We start from the raw sequence: 18,484 nt of genomic DNA, 5'->3' as shown, positions 1-18,484 counted from the left end.
GAGGGAGCTGAGGGAAGAGGTGAGGGAGCTGCAGCAGGACAGGGAGGCCATGAGGAGGGAGCTGACGGCCCTGAGAGAGGAACTGCAACGCAGAGACAAGACAGTGCAGAGCCTGAAGGAGAAGCTATACAAATTCACTGCCCACAACAACTAGCCCTCAAGAAACCCAGCAGTGCACAATGTGCAGAGCCCTCCCACCCCAATGACATCCAGACATACTGACTCTCACACAACACACCACTCACACACTGCACCCAACACACACACACAACCCGACCCGAACACACAGAGTGCACCCAGCACACACACACACCCTGAGCACGACACACACAGTGCACCCAACACACACACACACCCTGACTCAGACACACACACTGCACCCAGCACTCACACACACCCTGAGCCCGAAACCACTAACAAAACCTGCGCACCACACACACAGGCTGAACCAAACACAGATGAGACCCCCTCACGCAGAAAGACTACCAGGAAGAAGAACACTGAAGTAGCCCTGCTGATAGACTCAAATGGCAAACTCATAAATGAGAGGCGGCTCTTCCCTGATGGCAAGATCTCCAAGGTCTGGTGTCCGACCACAGAGAGGGCCATTCAGCAGTTGTCCGAGAAGAGCCTCGGCTCCCCCAGCCATATTATTATACACACTGGCACAAACGACCTGAGGACCCAGCAGGACAAGGTGGCCAGCTCCATCAGAAGAGTGGCGGAGAGGGCCACCCAGACCTTCACCCACGCCAAAATCATCATCTCCACCCTGCTGCACAGGAAGGCCTTCCACCCCAACACCATCCACATGATCAACGCTGAGATCTCTCGGGGATGTGCTCTGATGCCAAATGTGCACCTGGCACACCACCCCACTCTTGGGGCCCACAGCTTGTTTGACAACGTCAATCTCCACAAACAAGCAGTGAGCGTCTTCGCAAAGACACTCAAAGACATTGCCCTGGGCCGAAACCCAGACAGCCCCCCACATGGCCACAGAAGGTTCTCCAGCACCCACACCACCCAGAACAACCCCGAGCCAATCAGGAGAGCGGCCCCTGGGAGCCCCCGCCCTCCACCTGCACACCACCTTCCCCAGCCCGGACACCGCAGACCCCAGCCTGGATACGCCCGACCACAGAACAGCAGACCCAGAGTGGAGCCCATCCAGAACATGCACAGAGCAGCCAAGCAGCACAGCCAGCGCAACTACGCAGCAGCGGTCAGCAGAGTGGCCGACACCTGCTCAACCTCATCTGCACCCGACTGATAAGATAAGTAACTGTGCATAACAAAGAAACCACTGCAGGAGGTGACTAGCTATTACCACATCTGAAAATCACCCCTGTATAAATGTAGTTATATACTGATATATATGGACATTTTCTAAAAATTATGTAGATATATGGATGATTACATATATGTGTATATATGTAGATATATGTGTGTATGCGTATGTATATAGGAGTGTAAGTCAGGAGTTTTTTATTTTTTATTTTTTTAATTTATTCGTTTCCTATTTTTACATATCACCAGTATTACTATTTATTTATATGTTTACTTTCCACCTCACACATTTCCAGATATATCTCATTCCAAAGGAGTATATAAATTGCTTAATTAGAGAAGAAAGAAATGCGATCCCTATCTATCACCATGTGGAACATCCAGAGCCTGGGCTCCTCAGTGTTCGGGCTGAAGAACACAGACCTGGAGTTCAGAGATAGAGTGAGAGACAAGGATGTCATCATCATGCAAGAGACATGGTGTCGGGCAGACGTGTCCAGTCACTGTCCCTCAGGCTACAGAGAGGTCATAGTGCCCTCCCTGAAGAAGCCCTCCGTCAGACACGGCAGGGACTCAGGGGGCATAATAATCTGGTACAAAGCAGAGCTCAGTGACTCCATACAGCCCATCAAAACAGCAGAGTCACACATATGGCTTAAAATAAGCAAAGAAATCATTTCTACACAAACCGATGTGTTCCTGTGTGTATGTTCCCCCCTCAGAATCCCCATATCACAATGAGGAGATCTTCCCCAACCTCCAGACTGAGGTCTGCCACTTCCAGGTCCAGGGAAGTGTGCTGATCTTTGGGGACCTGAACGCCCGGACAGGCAGCCTGCCTGACTTCACCAGCACACAGGGAGACAGCCACATATTTGGCCACACCCCCTTAAACACCCCCATCAGCTCCCTCAGACACAGCCACGACAGGGGAGTGAATAAAAACGGGCAAAAATTACTGCAGCTCTGTCAGGGACTGGGCCTGTATATCGTGAATGGCAGGATCCGGGGAGATTCTCTGGGAAGATATACCTACAGCTCAGCTCTTGGCAGCAGCACGGTAGACTATGCCATCACAGACCTAGACCCCTTCTCTCTCAGTGCATTCACCTCTATCAGACCACAGCCAAATCACTGTGTTCCTGAAGAGGACAGAGCACAGCAGCAGCGCTCACACACAGCCCAGCAAGCTGTACAGCCTCGGACACTCCTACAGATGGGCTCCAGACAGCACACAAGAGTACTAGAAAGCAACTGGCAATCAAGACATCCAATCACTAATACACACCTTTCTGGTCACCCCAAATCAACATAGTAAAGAAAGAATACATCTGGCTATAAAATACTTAAATCATATTTGAAAAAGCAGCTTTACAGTCAAAATTGAAAATTAAAAAGAACATCCCAACAAAATACAAAGAGGAGAATTGGTTTGATAAGGAGTGCAATAGAATAAGGAAGGAACTGAGGAACGAAGGAACACTTAGATCAAAAAGTACAACACACCCGAAAGCAACTGACAATAATCGAAGAGTCCATTAACACAAATAGATTCTGGGAAAACTGGAAAAAATGTAATAAATTAAAACCTGAAGAATTGGCCATTCAAAATTGAGATTTTTGGAAAAAACACTTTGAAAAACTTTATGAAAACATTCACCACACTGAGAAATCAGCTCAGCATGACATCAGTGTGAAACTAAAAAGAATGGAATTGGCATTTAAAGACACCCAGAATCCCCTGGACTCAACTATTACTGAGTAGGAGTTGCAGGAGAAGCTGCGCGCCCTGCTGCCCAGGAAAGCATGCGGGCCTGATGGAATCTCCAACGAGATGCTGAAACACAGCAGCCCTGAGCTACAGCAGGCCCTGTTACGGCTGTTCAACCTGGTGCTCAGTGTGGGCCACTTCCCTGACAGCTGGCATAAAGGACTGATCACCGCGATTCATTAGAGTGGAGACAAATTGGACCCTAATAACTACCGGGGCATCTGTGTGAGCAGCAACCTGGGGAAGGTGTTCTGCAGTATCATTAACGCCCGGATACTGGCCTTCCTTACCGAGCACAGTGTCCTGAGTAAGAGTCAGATTGGCTTCCTCCCAAAACACCGCACAACTGATTATATTTACACCCTACACACCCTCATTGACAAACACGTCAACCAAAATAAAAATAAAATATTTGCTTGTTTCATAGATGTAAAAAAAAAAATTGGTCCATTCTGGCATGAAGGTTTATTTTACAAACTTCTCGAAAGTGGTGTAGGGGGTGATACATATGACATCATCAAATCAATGTATACAGGAAACGAGTGCGGAGTTAAAATTGGCAATAAAAGAACAGAGTTCTTCACTCAGAGGCGTGGGGTGAGGCAGGGCTGCAGTCTGAGCCCAACGCTATTCAATATTTACATCAATGAATTGGCCACAATGCTGGAGCAATCTGCAGCCCCCGGCCTCACCATACATGACACAGAAGTCAAGTTCCTGCTCAACGCAGATGACCTGGTGCTGCTGTGGCCCACAGAGCAGGGGCAGTACTGTCAGACCTGGGCCCTGGCAGTAAACATGAAAAAGACAAATACCATGATATTCCAGAAAAAGGCCAGGCCTCAGGGAACTAGGTACCACGTCACTTTAGCAAACAGCACCATCGAACACTGCACCCACTACACATACCTAGGCCTCACACTCAGCTCAACAGGAAGCTTCAACGCAGCAGTGAAGACACTGAGAGAGAAAGCACGCAGGGCCTTCTATGCCATAAAGAGACACATTTGCATAAAAATACCTGTACAAATCTGGCTAAAAATATTTGAATCCATAATCCAGCCCATTGCTCTCTATGGCAGTGAGGTGTGGGGTCCCCTCACAGGGCAGCAGTTTGCTCAATGGGACAAACACCCAAAAGAAACCTTGCATGCAGAGTTCTGCAAAAATATCCTACAGGTGCAAAGGAAAACACCGAACAACGCATGCAGGGCAGAATTAGGCCAATACCCATTATTAATCAACATACACAAAAGAGCAATTAAATTCTGGCTCCATCTAATAAACAGCGACACACACTCCTACCACCACAAGGCCCTGCAATGCCATAAGCTGAACCCAGAGAGGAGCCCCCTCAGCCAGCTGGTCCGCAGGCTCACTGCGCAGACACACACCGACACCGGCCAGCCTCAGGACAGCAACACACACATGCACACAATCAGAGTCAACCAAATTATCACACAGCACAAAGAAAACTACATCACCCATTGGGAAACACACACACAAGCACAAAGTAAACTGCAGTGCTATCGGGCCCTAAAAAGACACTACACATTGTCAGAAAACCTTAAATTAATAACGAACGAAAAACACTAAAGGATCCTGACCAAATACAGGCTCAGTGAGCATAGCCTGGCCATCGAGACGGGCCGACACAGGCAGACATGACTGCCCAGAGAGGACAGGCTGTGTCCCCACTGCCAACGCCGAGAGGTCGAGACAGAGCTGCACTTTATTCTAAAATGTGAAAAATATAAACATTTATGAGCAAAATTTTTCCCCAAAATAGCAGATCTCTATAAGAGATTTCCAGACCTGCCAGACTCGGAGAAAGTGCCAGTCCTTCTGGGAGAGGAGACCAGCTGCATATTACTGGCAGCCCAGTATACAGCTGCCTGCCACAGCCTGAGGGACATAGTGGACACTCAGTCCACTCACACAGGGGACACCCCTGGACACAGGCAATGACACCTATGCTACACCCAATTATTACTATCAATATCAGTTTTATGTCTCTCTGAACTATGATTGAATTTTATTAATTGAAATTAATCAGTTACCTGATTTTAACATATATATTGTGTATTTATGTATGCAAATGTACATATATATGTTCAAAACTGTTGTTTGTCACCATTGCTTTGGCAATACTTCTTTTTGGTCATGCCAATAAAGCAGGTTGAATTTGAATTTGAATTTTGAGAGAGAGAGAGAGAGATAGAGTGTGTGTGTGTGCGTGTGTGTGTGTGTGAGAGAGAGAGATACTGTGTGTGTGTGTGTGTGTGTGTGAGTGGGAGAGTGGGTGGCTGTGTTAGTGTCTGTCTGCCTGTCTGTCTGTCTCTCTCTCTCTCTCTCTCTCTCTCTCTCTCTCTCTCTCTCTCTATCTCTGTAGATGCATCATAGGGAACATATGTAACAATCTCTCTTTTTGTTTACCAAAAATGTGAATGAACGTATTTCAAGTGGGTTTTGCCTTGGTTGGAAACGTTTTAAGATGATTTATGAAGTGTAAATTGGATAAGTCTCAATTCTCCGTAGTTTTCAATGTATGTGCCATTCAGTAGCGTTCATGTTACAGATGTGTCCTATGCAGTGGTAGTGTCAGTAAAATGTCAGTAAAACTTTATTTTAGCAATAATACAGGGGAACAAATGCAAATAGAGGGTCCTCACTTTGTATCTAATTTACCAACAACGTTTAAAATTAAGCTGCAACAAATGCTGTATAATCGTATGTGTGTTCATTCACCACGTGCTAAAGTCTGATAGCTTTGATTATATATTTTTTTTCTCATGAACAACAAATGCTATTTGCTTGATTTTTACAGAGTATGTCATAAATGCCATTATTATGAAGCCTGCCAAATTGTATGCTGTAATATTAAATATATTCAAAGTTACATCATTTGTATGTTTTTCCTATTATGTAACAAATGTTCCCTATGTGATATATGGATTATTATTTTTGGAAAAGTTATAACACATTGCTCTTAACTATGTGTGTCAGTAAAAGTTTAAAAAATCCTTACAGTTTTTTATTGATCCTGCAAAATAAGTGTTTAGGGATCATTTGTAACTTAAAGTTAGGGTTAGTGTTAGGGTTAGGGTTATGAATATAATTGATATATAGAATTGTTAAGAAGTGTAAATGTTTACATTCCATTTTTCATGGACTGTCTGAAAGTTTCAGTTGTATATTCGGTTTGGAATCCGTTTTTTTTTCTATTTGTGTATATGATAGATATACATCTATACAATATCTTCACTATTAAAGATAAACGCATTATTATTTTCGGCATTGTGAAAGCACATTGGTATTACCTATGTGTATCTTTAAAAGTTTAAAATTCTTAAAGGTTCTTTACTGATCTTGCAAAATAAGCTTTTAGGGAACATTTGTAACATAGAGTTAAGGTTAGCCACTGGGTAAGGGTTACATCTTACACAAGGGTTACACAAGCGCCGGAATGAGGTCAAGGACTCTGCTGTTTTGACTTCGGTGGTGGAATGACCTGCCCACCAAAGTCAAAACAGCAGAGTCCTTGACCTCATTCCGGCGCTTACTCAAGACGCATCTCTTCCGACCGCACTTGTAATATTAGTCCTCTATCCCTGCAAGATTGCACTTCAGCTTATTATGCTCCTCTCGTTCTTGAATGTTTTCCTCCTTGCTCCCTTTCCTGTAGCCCTAGTCTGTAACCCTACATCTTGACAGCACTTAGCTTTCACCGTCCAGGATGTAGGAAGTCTTTTACTGTACTTGTGTAAATTGTAATTGGAATTTTTAAAATGTATTTTGAATTGCGATATTTTTTAACTAAGTTGAATTTGTAATGATTGATGCCTTGTACTTCTCTGTATTTTTGCACTTATGTTGTAAGTCGCCCTGGATAAGGGCGTCTGCCAAGAAATAAAAATAATAAAATAATAATCTTCAACAGTAAGTTTATTCATGTTAATTTTTCTCTTCAATGTTAAAGAACAGAATTAACCAGCTCACCACAAAGGAACATGGTAGTTACTATTGCAACATGGATTACACAAAAACATTGAAATCCAAGTATGTAGTGGTCCTTGGGCCATTGCGTGGTGATCCAGATCACTTCAGCACGAATTTTGCAGTGGTCTGGACTACAACTCCAGGGACTACTTTGCAGTGGTCCAGACCTCAGAAACTGTATGCATATGAACACTGAAGAAGGCATCATAACTGTAGCCAATACTTTGTGGTTAAAATGCTTAATTTAATCCCTGTATTGTACGGAATAATAATAACAACTGTAAAACATAAGAGAAGGGCCTGATAATAAATACAATACACAATAGACAAGAACCCTTAGAATATAATAATATGAACATTTTCATTATTAGTATGATTGTAGTTTGGATGATATATTAATGCAAGTTGATAACATATTTTACAGAAAATGGGTTTAAGGAATTGTGTCAAAAAACTAAAAGAATAGCTTTAGGGACCATTGCTGCATTTTTCCAGACCAATGTATAGCCCACTTTTCTTTTAAATTATGTTTAAAACAAAATTGAGGAAGCAGTGGTTAGTTCTGAATCAAACATATTGACCCCCTCACTCAATCTGTAAGTCCTGCAGCAAACGTTGGAATATGCATAGATATTTGCACAGACTGGTATTAATGTCCCAATTAAAATAACCAAATGCCATTTTTGCTGTTTCAAATGTGCCCAACATCTTACCAGTATGTCATTTTAGTATGTCACAAATGTTCCCTAATTCGTTTTACAAATGTTCCCTGTATGATATGAATGTTCCCTAAGCATGTGACGAATGTTCCATAGTTTATGTTACAGATGTGCACTAGCACTTCTCTCTCACTCTCTCTCTCTCTCTCTCTCTCTCTCTCTCTCTCTCTCTCTCTCTCTCTCAATTCAGTCCATTTGTATTGTCAAAGCAATAAACAATATAATTATAAATCACAATAAGATGTAATATAGTACAGAAAAACAAAATGTAATAAAATGTGATCTTTAATACACACAAATATGTATGGCTGGTCGGAAGCGTCTTGGACTCGGGTTCCTCTTCACTACTTATAACGCTTTTGCCTTTTGTTAAAGCTTTCCATGGAGGGGAATGTGGATGAGTTTGTACCATTCTTGGGAGGCTCTGCCTTGTTGGGGCGGAGCTGTGATCCAGGTGAACAGCAGATCGGGCAGAGCTGGGCATGTGGGCGGAAGTGGAGGAAGGCCGGTCAAGCAAATAAGCTTGCTAAGGTACGCAGCAGCAGCAAACAGCCCCCCCATCCAGCCAGCCAGGCAGTCTGGCTGGCAGTGACTGAGTGGTTAACAGATGGCAAGCAACGGAATGCACGTGCTCTGTGATGTCATAGCAGTCAGCTCAGAGAGAGGTTCGTGATGTCATCGCTGAGCTGGCTGGCTTGGTGAGTCTTGCTGGCTGTGTATGTGTGTGTGTGTGTGTGAGAGAGAGAGAGATAGAGAGTGTGTGTGTGTATGTGTGTGTGTGTGTGTGTGAGAGAGACAGAGAGAGAGAGAGATTTTTTGAATATTAACACCTTTATTTTACTAAAGAAATAGTAACAAAACATTTAAAACAAACTAGAAACACCTAAAAAACATTAAAAAAACACAGCCTATTCTAAAAACCCTCAATAAAAAGCACTACACACGTGCTACCAATAAAATATTCAAGTGAATTAAACCAGTTGGTTTAAATGTCCAAAGTCAATGGCACAGAGGGCCGCCCCGACCCCCCACATCTGCAGAAAAGTGTCCAGGTCTCCCATCAGGCTGTAGAAATTGTAATCCAGTCGCACTCTGGAGCTTACGAGAGACCTGAAGAGGGAGAGTGCACACTGTTGCTGCTGCGCTCAGTCTGACTTCTCCTACTGCTCAGGATTAGCCAGCTTTGCCTGCCCCACTAGAAGGTTTGCTAACTGACAAACATGTCATTGGCGCAGCTTGTACTGGACTCCCAATATAAACAAAGTGCGTGAGAAAAGGAGGCCCAGCTGCTTGAACAGGCTCTCCAGTGCAGTGAACAGCAGCTCTAATCTAGGGCAGTGGCAGAAACAGTGAAAAAGAGTCTCTCTCCCCGCAGTAGGGGCAGGTGTCGCTCACTCTGGGGTCCAGTGTATGTGCAATAGAGTTTGTTGCGATGACGCCATGCAGAAGCCATGCAGAAGCGGGGGCTTGTTCAGGCTCCTCCAGGCCAGACAGGCATCTTCCCCCAGAGCCAGGTGCTCCCTCCAGGGGGTGTCAGGGAGGGGCTGCAGCTGCTGATGGTGCAGCTCCCTCACACTGAGCTGATTGAGCTCCTGACGATGAGCTGTGGAGACAGGCACACTACACAGACTATGAGGCGACAGTAGGCGGCCTGATGAGCTAGGGGGGACTGAGAGACACAGACAAACAAGGGGAAAGACGGTGTCAGGGTCCTTGGGCCAGCAGTGCTGCGTGAGAGCCTGGAAAAGCTGCTCCACAGCGCCTATGGGAAGGGCGTTCTGTACTGCCCAGAGAAATCTGGTTACGACTCTCAGTGACCTCATACCCAGCCTGGCAGCCAGGCTGTCGGCACCAACCCACTGTCCCCTGTTAAAATCCAAAAAATCCCTCAGCCGGATCACGTCGACCTTAAGCAGGACTGACCTGAGGCTGCTGGAGAGCAGGAGTGGACAGCTAAAACCGGGGTTCCAGAGCAGTGGCTCCTCTAACAGCCAATACAGACTGCTGCCCCCCAGCTCCCTACCCAGGGAGAAGCGCTGCCACACCTCTAAAACAGTACTATAAAAAACAGGCAGGGATGGAAGTATATTGGGACGTGTCTTAAGTAAAAACATGTGTCTGTCATAACAAGTGTCCAGGGCGGGAGACACTGGGGATCTGGAGGGTACAGGAGCCTCTGAGCTGCCTGCAGCCGAAACGCACTCAGCCTGCTTAACAGATCTACCAACCCCTGTCCCCCCTCCTGGAGCGGCAAGTACAGCACTGCTTTGCGCACCCAGTGCAGCCCGTCCCAGAAGAAATCCAGTAGCAGGGTCTGTATCTGGGACACCAGGGCCGGTGGGGGGTCCAGACAGGCATAAGTGTGCCAGAGCATGGAGGCCACCAAGTTATTAATAACAATTGCTCTCCCCCTGAGGGAGAGCTGGGGCAGCAGCAAGTGCCATGCCCTCAACCGGCCCTGTACCCTCTCCAGCAGGCGAGCCCAGTTCTCCTGCGTCTCCCCCAAAGTCACACCCAGCACCCGAGGGCCTGAGAGAGACCACTGCAGCCCCGCAGGGAGGGCAGGGGGGGCAGAACCCTCCCACACCCCAACCAGATGAGCGCTGCTCTTGCCCCAGTTGACCCTGGCTGAGGAGGCCCTGCTGAACTCCTCCAGACACTCCCACAATGACCTGGATGTCTCGCTGGCCAGACTGTGTCTCAGCAGCATAGGCCGACACCCTGACCGCCTGCTCTGGGTGACAAGGCATGGACAGCCCGGCTAGCAACTGCCTCAGCCTGTGCAGCAGGGGCTCGATAGAAAGGAAGTATAGCATCCCTGACAGACTGCAGCCCTGTCTGATGCCTCCATGGATGGGGATAGGCTCACTCAGGCCACCATTGATCTTCAGCACACTGAACACACGACAGTACAGCAGCTGAATAAATTCTACGAACCGTGGGTCGACACCAACTGCTCTCAGCACCTGAAACAGGCACTGCGGCCGGCATGATGTCTCTGAGCCGCTTAGCCAGAGCCTTATACAGGATCTTATAGTCCTGACACAGCAGCGCCACTGGCCTCCAGTTCACAATGGAGGACAGATTCCCCTTCTTGGGCAGCAGGGTCAGAACAACTGTACGACAGCTAATGGGCAGCAGCCCAGCTCACAGGCCCTCCTACAGCACTGAGAGCAGGTGAGCCCATCCAGCCCCGGTGCCCAGCCCTTATTGAGCTCTTGCATTGCGCAGGTCAGCTCTGCCAGGGTTAGTGGGGCCTCTAACCCCTTGACCCCATCCTGTGGGACCTTAGGCAGACCCTACAGAAACTGCTGCTGCTGCTCCAGGCTGCCCGGCTCTGCGGAGTACAGCTCCCTACAGAACTATGTGGCATGACTACCCATCTCTTGCCCAACCTGCAGCACGCGGCCCTCAGCCGTCCTCAGGCAGAGCATCACCCTGCTCTGCTGCCGCCTGCATTCCAGCCCAAAGAAGAACTTGATGGGCGCATCCATCTGTGTCAGGCTCTGGAACTGCGAGCGCACCATTGCTCCTCGAGCCCGCGTCCTTAGCAGCTCTGACAATGCCTGCTGCATAGCTTTGAGGTCCTCTAATGCCCCCGAATCTCCAGCATCCAAGGCTCGGTGGAGCACCTGAATCTCTCCTTCTAACTCCTTCATAGATTCATTCAAGCTGTCAGTCCTATGCTCAGTGTACTTCTGGCAGAAGAGCCTGGTCTTAACCTTGCCAATGTCCCACCACTGTCTCAGGGAGGCAAACCTAGGGCGCTCTGATCTCCATCTCTGCTAAAAGAAAAGAAAAGAATTACAAAAAATCCTGTCCTGCAGCAAGCTATTATTGAAAAGCCAGTAGGCAATGCGCAGCCGGACAGGAGAAAGGGTGACACTCACAGTGATGAGACAGTGATCAGTGGTCAGGTGGGGGTGAAATGGCAGCCACCGATCAAATTGACTTGATGTCTCAAGTTATAAAATCTATCCAGCCTGGCAAAGGTCATAATGCTAGAACCCGGCCTCACCCAGGTGTACTGTATCACCTTTGGGTTGGCAATTCTCCAGACATCGACCAGATTGTGCAACTGTGTATTACCTTCCAGCTGTTTTGCTGACTGTGGACTGGGCCCCAAATGATTCCTATCTAATCTATAGTCCACAGTACAGTTCCAATCACCCCCCCAAAACCAGGATCTCCTCAGCCCCACAGTCTGCTAGCGCTTTGCTGAGCACCGAATACACTGACAGTCTGTCTCTCACAGCATTGGGGGCATAGATATTAATAAACACAAAGGTCCTTCCCCCGCTCTCAGCCTTTACCATCAACAATCTTCCACCAACAAACTCTGTTTTCTTAAAATAATCCATTTTAAAAGTGTGTGAAAATAAAATCCCCACTCCCCCACTCACACTAGACCCTTGGCTAAACACACTCTCTCCTTTCCACTCCCGCTGCCACTCACACTCATTCACACTGTCTGCGTGCGTCTCTTGTACAAATAAAAATTGAGACATAAAAAAACATACTATTAACCATCATCATTAGATTGCAAAGCAGTCCTGACAACACTCTTTCCACTTCTTTAACCTGTAGCACTCCGGCTCACTAAACTCCGCGAGTGCCACATCCTGCAGGATCACTTGTGCAGATGCCAGGAACTGCTTTGCATTAGGGAAGAAGTTTTCTAAAACTATGTTCCTCTTCCCCTTGGTCTCTCTTAAAAAATCTTTAATGCTTTTAGCACTGTATCCCGCAGTGTCAGTGGAGGCGGGCTCGCCCTGGGAGTCAGCGATGTCCCCCTCAGCAGCGCTGTCCGAGTCTGCGCTCTCCACAGCCGCAGCACTGCACTCAGACTCCCGGCGCCGCAGCCGGTCGGCCACCTTGGGTTGAGACGGCAGGTTCCCCCAGACAGACTCCCCTGACTGCGAGTCCCGCCGCACCACAGCCCCCACACCGCCTCCGGGATCCTCCTCACCAGCCGTCCTCGCAATATTCGCCTTTTTAGACAACTGTATCAACGGCCTCAGAAGACGGGGCAGACTGCTTCTGCTGTCTTTTCCTGGGCACTTTAAACCCATCATCACTGGCTAAGTGTTCAGTCTTGGTGGCGGCCGCATCAGCAGCAACAGCAGCTCCCTCCTCAGCTAACTGAGCCCGTGGCTGCTCTGCATTCTCACTGCTAGCAGCTTCCCCACTAGGCTCCCCTACTCTGTCCCCACCTAGGCCAGTAGCGTTTGCCACCGCCTCCCCCTCACCGCTCCCCCGGCCGGCAGAGCCGACACCAGACGGCTCTGCCTGCTCCTCACCTTCCTCTCGCCCGGCCGCCGGAGACTCTCCCTGAGGGCAAGAGCGACTGATGTGCCCCTGCGCCCTACACCTGAAACACCTCATGGTATCAGTTGACACGAACACCACCTACACTAACCCCTCGATCTTAAACTTCAGAGACAGGCTTAACTCATCGGCGCCGTCCGTCAGCAACATGAAACCCTGTCTGCGGTAAGAGAGGACGTGTTTCAGCTCCGGGGCGCTGCAGCCCAGCAGCACCCTCCTAATGGCACAGGTGAGCCGGCCATAGCGACTCAGATCCCCCGCCAGCAGATCGTTGCTCAGGAAGGGGGGCATATTGGAAGTAACCACCTTTACAGCCGGGGTTGCCAGAGGGAGCGTGGGCAGGAAGGTCCCCTTCACTGTGACCCCCTCCTCCATCACATCCTTCACCAGCGCCTCAGAATTCAGGAAAACCACAATGCCCTTATTCATTCGAGCCGCAGAAACGATGTTCTGGAAGCCGACCTTCCTTCCGATCTCCATCGCACAGTCCTCTACCGACACCTACTCCTGGGACACGAGTATAAACCCGTGCTTTCGGGTCAGCGTTTCGTAATTAAATGAAGGGAGGGGTCTCCCCACCCGCAACGCCATGCTGATATAAATCGAAAAACAACCCCCTAAACCCGAATCGTTTAAAACCAACAAACGATTAAAAGTATCTACAAAAAAACAAGAAAAGGAAAGAAAAAGAGTAGTAAAAACACACACACACACACTCTCTCCAAACAAACCTCCCTCCACCACAGACTCCCCCTATAAACTCCCAGCATGCAGAGAGAGAGAGAGAGAGAGAGAGTGTGTGAGTGTGTGTGTGAGAGTGGGTGCGTGGGTGGCTGTGTTAGTGCCTGTCTGTCTGTCTTCTGTGTCTGTCTGTCTCTGTCTCTGTCTCTCTCTCTGTCTCTCTTTCTCTCAATTCAGTGCATTTGTATTGTCAAAGCAATTGGACATTCAAACATACATTTATACATACATACATACATACATTCATACATACAAACATATATATGGAAAAGAAACAATACAATTAAAAATCACAATAAGATGTAATAAAGTACAGGAAAACAAAATGTAATGAAATGTGATCTTTAATACACACAAATATGTATAGCTGGTCGGTAGCGTCTTGGACTCGGGTTCCTCTTCATGGAGGGGAACGTGGATGAGTTTGTACCATTCTTGGGAGGCTCTGCCTTGTTGGGGTTTTGCTGTGATCCAGGTGAACAGCAGATCGGGCATAGGTGGGCATGTGGGTAGAGGAGGAGGAAGGCCGGTCAAGCAAATAAGCTTGCTAAGGTACGCAGCAGCAGCAAACAGCCCCACCATCCAGCCAGCCAGGCAGTCTGGCTGGCAGTGACTGAGTGGTTGACAGACAGCAAGCAACGGAATGCACGTGCTCTGTGATGTCATAGCAGTCAGCTTAAGAGAAAGGTTTGTCATGTGATGTCAACGCTGAGCTGGATGGCTCTGTGTGTCTTGCTGGCTGTGTGTATGTGTGTGTGTGTGAGAGAGAGAGAGAGATAGAGTGTGTGTGTGTGTGTATGTGTGTGTGAGTGGGTGGCTGTGTTAGTCTCTGTCTCTCTCTCTGTCTCTGTCTCTCGCTCTGTAGATGCATCATAGGGAACATATGTAACAATCTCTCTTTTTGTTTACCAAAAATGTGAATGAACGTATTTCAAGTGGGTTTTGCCTTGTTTGGAAACGTTTTAAGATTATTTATGAAGTGTAAATTGGATTTGTCTCAATTTTCTGTAGTTTTCAATATATGTGCCATTCAGTAGCGTTCATGTTACAGATGTGTCTTATGCAGTGGTAAGGTCAATAAAATGTCAGTAAAACTTTATTTTAGCAATTATAGAGGGGATCAAATGCAAATAGAGGGTCCGCACTAATTATCTAATTTACCAACAACATTTAAACGTATGTGTGTTTATACACCAGCTGCTAAAGTCTGATATCTTTGATCTCATTTTTTTTTTCTCGTGAATACCAAATGCTGTTTGCTTGATTTTTACAGATTATGTCATAAATTCTGTCATAAAGCCTGACAAATTGTATGCTGTAATATTGAATATTTTCAAAGTTACATCATTTGTTTGTTTTTCCTATCATGTTACAAATGTTCCCTATGTGAAAGATGCATTATATCTTAATAATGTCAAAACAATTAAAGATATACGGATTATGATTTGTGGTAAAGTTATAACACATTGCTTTTAACTATGTGTGTCAGTAAAAGTTTGAAAAATCCTGACAGTTTTTTATTGATCCTGCAAAATAAGTGTTTAGGGAACAATTGTAACCTAAAGTTAGGGTTAGTGATAGGGTTAGGGTTATGAATATAATTGATATATAGAATTGCTAAGAACTGTAAATGTTTAAATTCAATTTTTCATGGATTGTGTGAAAGTTTCAGTTCTATATTCGGTTATGAAACTGTTTTTTTTTTTCTATTTGTGTATATGAAAGATATACATCTATACAATATCTTCACTATTATAGATAAACACATTTTTATTTTCGGCATTGTTAAAGCACATTGGTATTACCTATGTGTATCTTTAAAAGTTAAAAATTCCTAAAGGTTTTTTATTGATCTTGCAAAAGAAGTGTTTAGGGAAAATTTGTAACATAGAGTTAGGGTTAGCCACTGGGTAAGGGTTACATCTTCAACAGTAAATTAATTCTTGTTAATTATTCTCATCAATGTTAAAGAACAATAAGATCTATTATGTGTGTCGATAAAATGCTGATATTGCATGACGTTTGCTTGTGTATTCTGCAAAACACATATTTATGGAACATATGTAACATTAGGGTTACGATTTGCCATAGACGCGGTATGAGTTTGATTGTGATGTTAAAGACACAGTCGCCTCGGTGCCGATTATTATTGCTGTGTTTCTCCACTTCTACTCCACACTTGGGAACGCCCACATCCAGTGACGTCAGCGTTCGATTCCAAAACCGGTGGAAAAGCGGAACAGTTCACAAAAAGATCAGCTGGATCCCAGGCCGAGCAGCGGCTCTGGCTCCAGCACCGGCACCATGTCGGTGGAAAAGCGCTAAGTGAGCTCACACTGAGCTCAGTGTAATGTCTGCTCTGGAGAGCTCACAGTGTGACCTAGTCGTGAGTTCACGTCTTTACTGGGTAGTCCTTGAAAACTTAATCGACTCAATTCTTGGGCTTAATTGGTCAAAATTACCATTGGTTGAAGGTCCTCAGGGACTGATGTGTAGAGAGACTTATTAAACCTGCAGGATTGTGGATTTCCCAGAACAGAATTAACCAGCTCACCACAAAGGAACATGGTAGGTGCTATTGCAACATGGATTACACAAAAACATTGAAATCCAAGTTTGCAGTGGTCCTTGGGCCATTGCGTGGTGATCCAGATCACTTCAGCACGAATTTTGCAGTGGTCTGGACTACAACTCCATGGGACTACTGTGCAGTGGTCCAGACCTCAGAAACTGTGTGCATATGAACAGTGAAGTAGGCATCATAACTGTAGGCAATACTATGAACAGTGAAGTAGGCATCATAACTGTAGCCAATACTTTGTGGTTAAAATACTTAATTTAATCCCTGTTTTGTACTGTAAGATATTATTTGTTAGAATGTATTTTTCTATGGGAAATTCTATACCATCTGGTTTGGTAGAGGAAACAGACCTCCTCCCTTTCATCTGGTAGCCCCTGGTATCCCCTGGTAGCCCTGGTAACCCTATCTTTATGACCAGAGACCAAAAGGGACCTGTCCTCTGATTGGCTCTTAGCCAAATTCAAATTGACCCCCCACTTCTAGATTACTTTAGTATAAGACACGTCATGGTGGTGGCAAAATGCTATTGGATGGAAGGAAACCTTATAAAAGGGAAAACAACGAGAATTTGAGTTCTCTTAACTTCTTCATCCTGCAACGATAAGACTGAGCTGGAGAGGAGAGAGAGAGAGAGAGACACACTGCTACCTGCCTGACCAGACTGGCCTATAAGCTGTACTGTGAGGAGAAAGAAGAAAATGGGTATTATCTGTTTCTTACTGTAATCCAGCAGAAGCTTAATATTACTTATTATCAGTAATATAATTGAATGATATTAGTTTCCTATTTTTGTCAAAATAAATGATTATTGCACATCTGTGACTTGACCACATTTTCCCTCTAAAAAGAATCTTAAAAAAAAAAGGACCTATAAGTTTTCAGTTCAACTATTTATTTAGATTGACTGAAAAACCAAGCAATCCCAAATTCTCTTACAGTATGATTGTAGTTTGGATGATATATTAATGCAAGTTGATAACATATTTTACAGAAAATGGGTTTTAGGAATTGTGTTAAAAAAAACTAAAAGAATTGTCTTAGGGACCACTGCTCCTTTTTTCCAGACCAATATATAGCACACTTTTAAAAAAAATTATGTTTAAAACAATATTGAGGAAGCAGTGGTTAATTCTGAATCAAACATACTGACCCCCTCACTCAATCTGTAAGTCCTGCAGCAAACATTGGAATATGCACAGATATTTGCTCAGACTGGTATAAATGTCCCTAATAAAAAACCAAATGCCATTTTTGTTGTTTCAAATGTGCCCAACATCTTACCAGTATGTATTTTTAGTATGTCACAAATGTTCCCTAATTCGTTTTACAAATGTTCCCTGTATGTTATGAATGTTCCCTAAGCATGTGACGAATGTTCCCTAGTTTATGTTACAGATGTGCCCTAGCACATGTGCTGTGATCCAGGTGAACAGCAGATCGGGCATAGGTGGGCATGTGGGCGGAGGAGGAGGAAGGCTGGTCAAGCAAATAAGCTTGCTAAGGTACGCAGCAGCAGCAAACAGCCCCCCCATCCAGCCAGCCAGGCTCTGTGATGTCATAGCAGTCAGCTCAGAGAGAGGTTTGTGATGTCATCGCTGAGCTGGCTGGCTCTGTGTCTTGCTGGCTGTGTGTGTGTGTGAGAGAGAGAGAGATAGAGTGTGTGTGTGTGTGTGTGTGAGTGGGTGGGTGGGTGGCTGTGTTAGTGTCTGTATGTCTGCCTGTCTTTCTGTCTCTCTCTGTAGTTTTCAATGTATGTGCCATTCAGTAGCATTCATGTAACAGATGTGTCCTATGCAGTGGTAGGGTCAATAAAATGTCAGTAAAACTTTATTTTAGCAATTATGCAGGAAGAAATGGAAATAGAGGGTCCTCACTAAATATCTAATTGACCAACAATGTTTAAAATTAGGTCTTGCGAAGCTGCAGAAAATGCTGTATAATTGTATGTGTGTTCATACACCAGCTGCTAAAGTCTGATTTTGAAGACTCTGTATAGGCTTTGGGATCAGTTCTTCTGAACATGTACCGGTGTAGATTGGACTTCAATAGGAGGAA

At 45.6% G+C, this 18,484-nt stretch overlaps 1 non-coding gene across 1 annotated transcript; it reads left to right on the top strand.

Moving 5' to 3' along the window:
• The first annotated feature begins 8,104 nt into the window (after positions 1-8,104).
• Positions 8,105-8,219, top strand: LOC136751999 (U5 spliceosomal RNA). Its single transcript, XR_010817181.1, has one exon. It is a non-coding gene; the product is annotated as a U5 spliceosomal RNA (small nuclear RNA).
• The last annotated feature ends 10,265 nt before the right edge of the window (positions 8,220-18,484 follow it).

The sequence above is a fragment of the Amia ocellicauda genome, chromosome 6, assembly GCF_036373705.1.
Source record: "Amia ocellicauda isolate fAmiCal2 chromosome 6, fAmiCal2.hap1, whole genome shotgun sequence".
NCBI lineage: Eukaryota > Metazoa > Chordata > Actinopteri > Amiiformes > Amiidae > Amia > Amia ocellicauda.
Note: the sequence above shows the minus strand (reverse complement) of the source record. Positions and strands in the feature narration are given on the sequence as shown.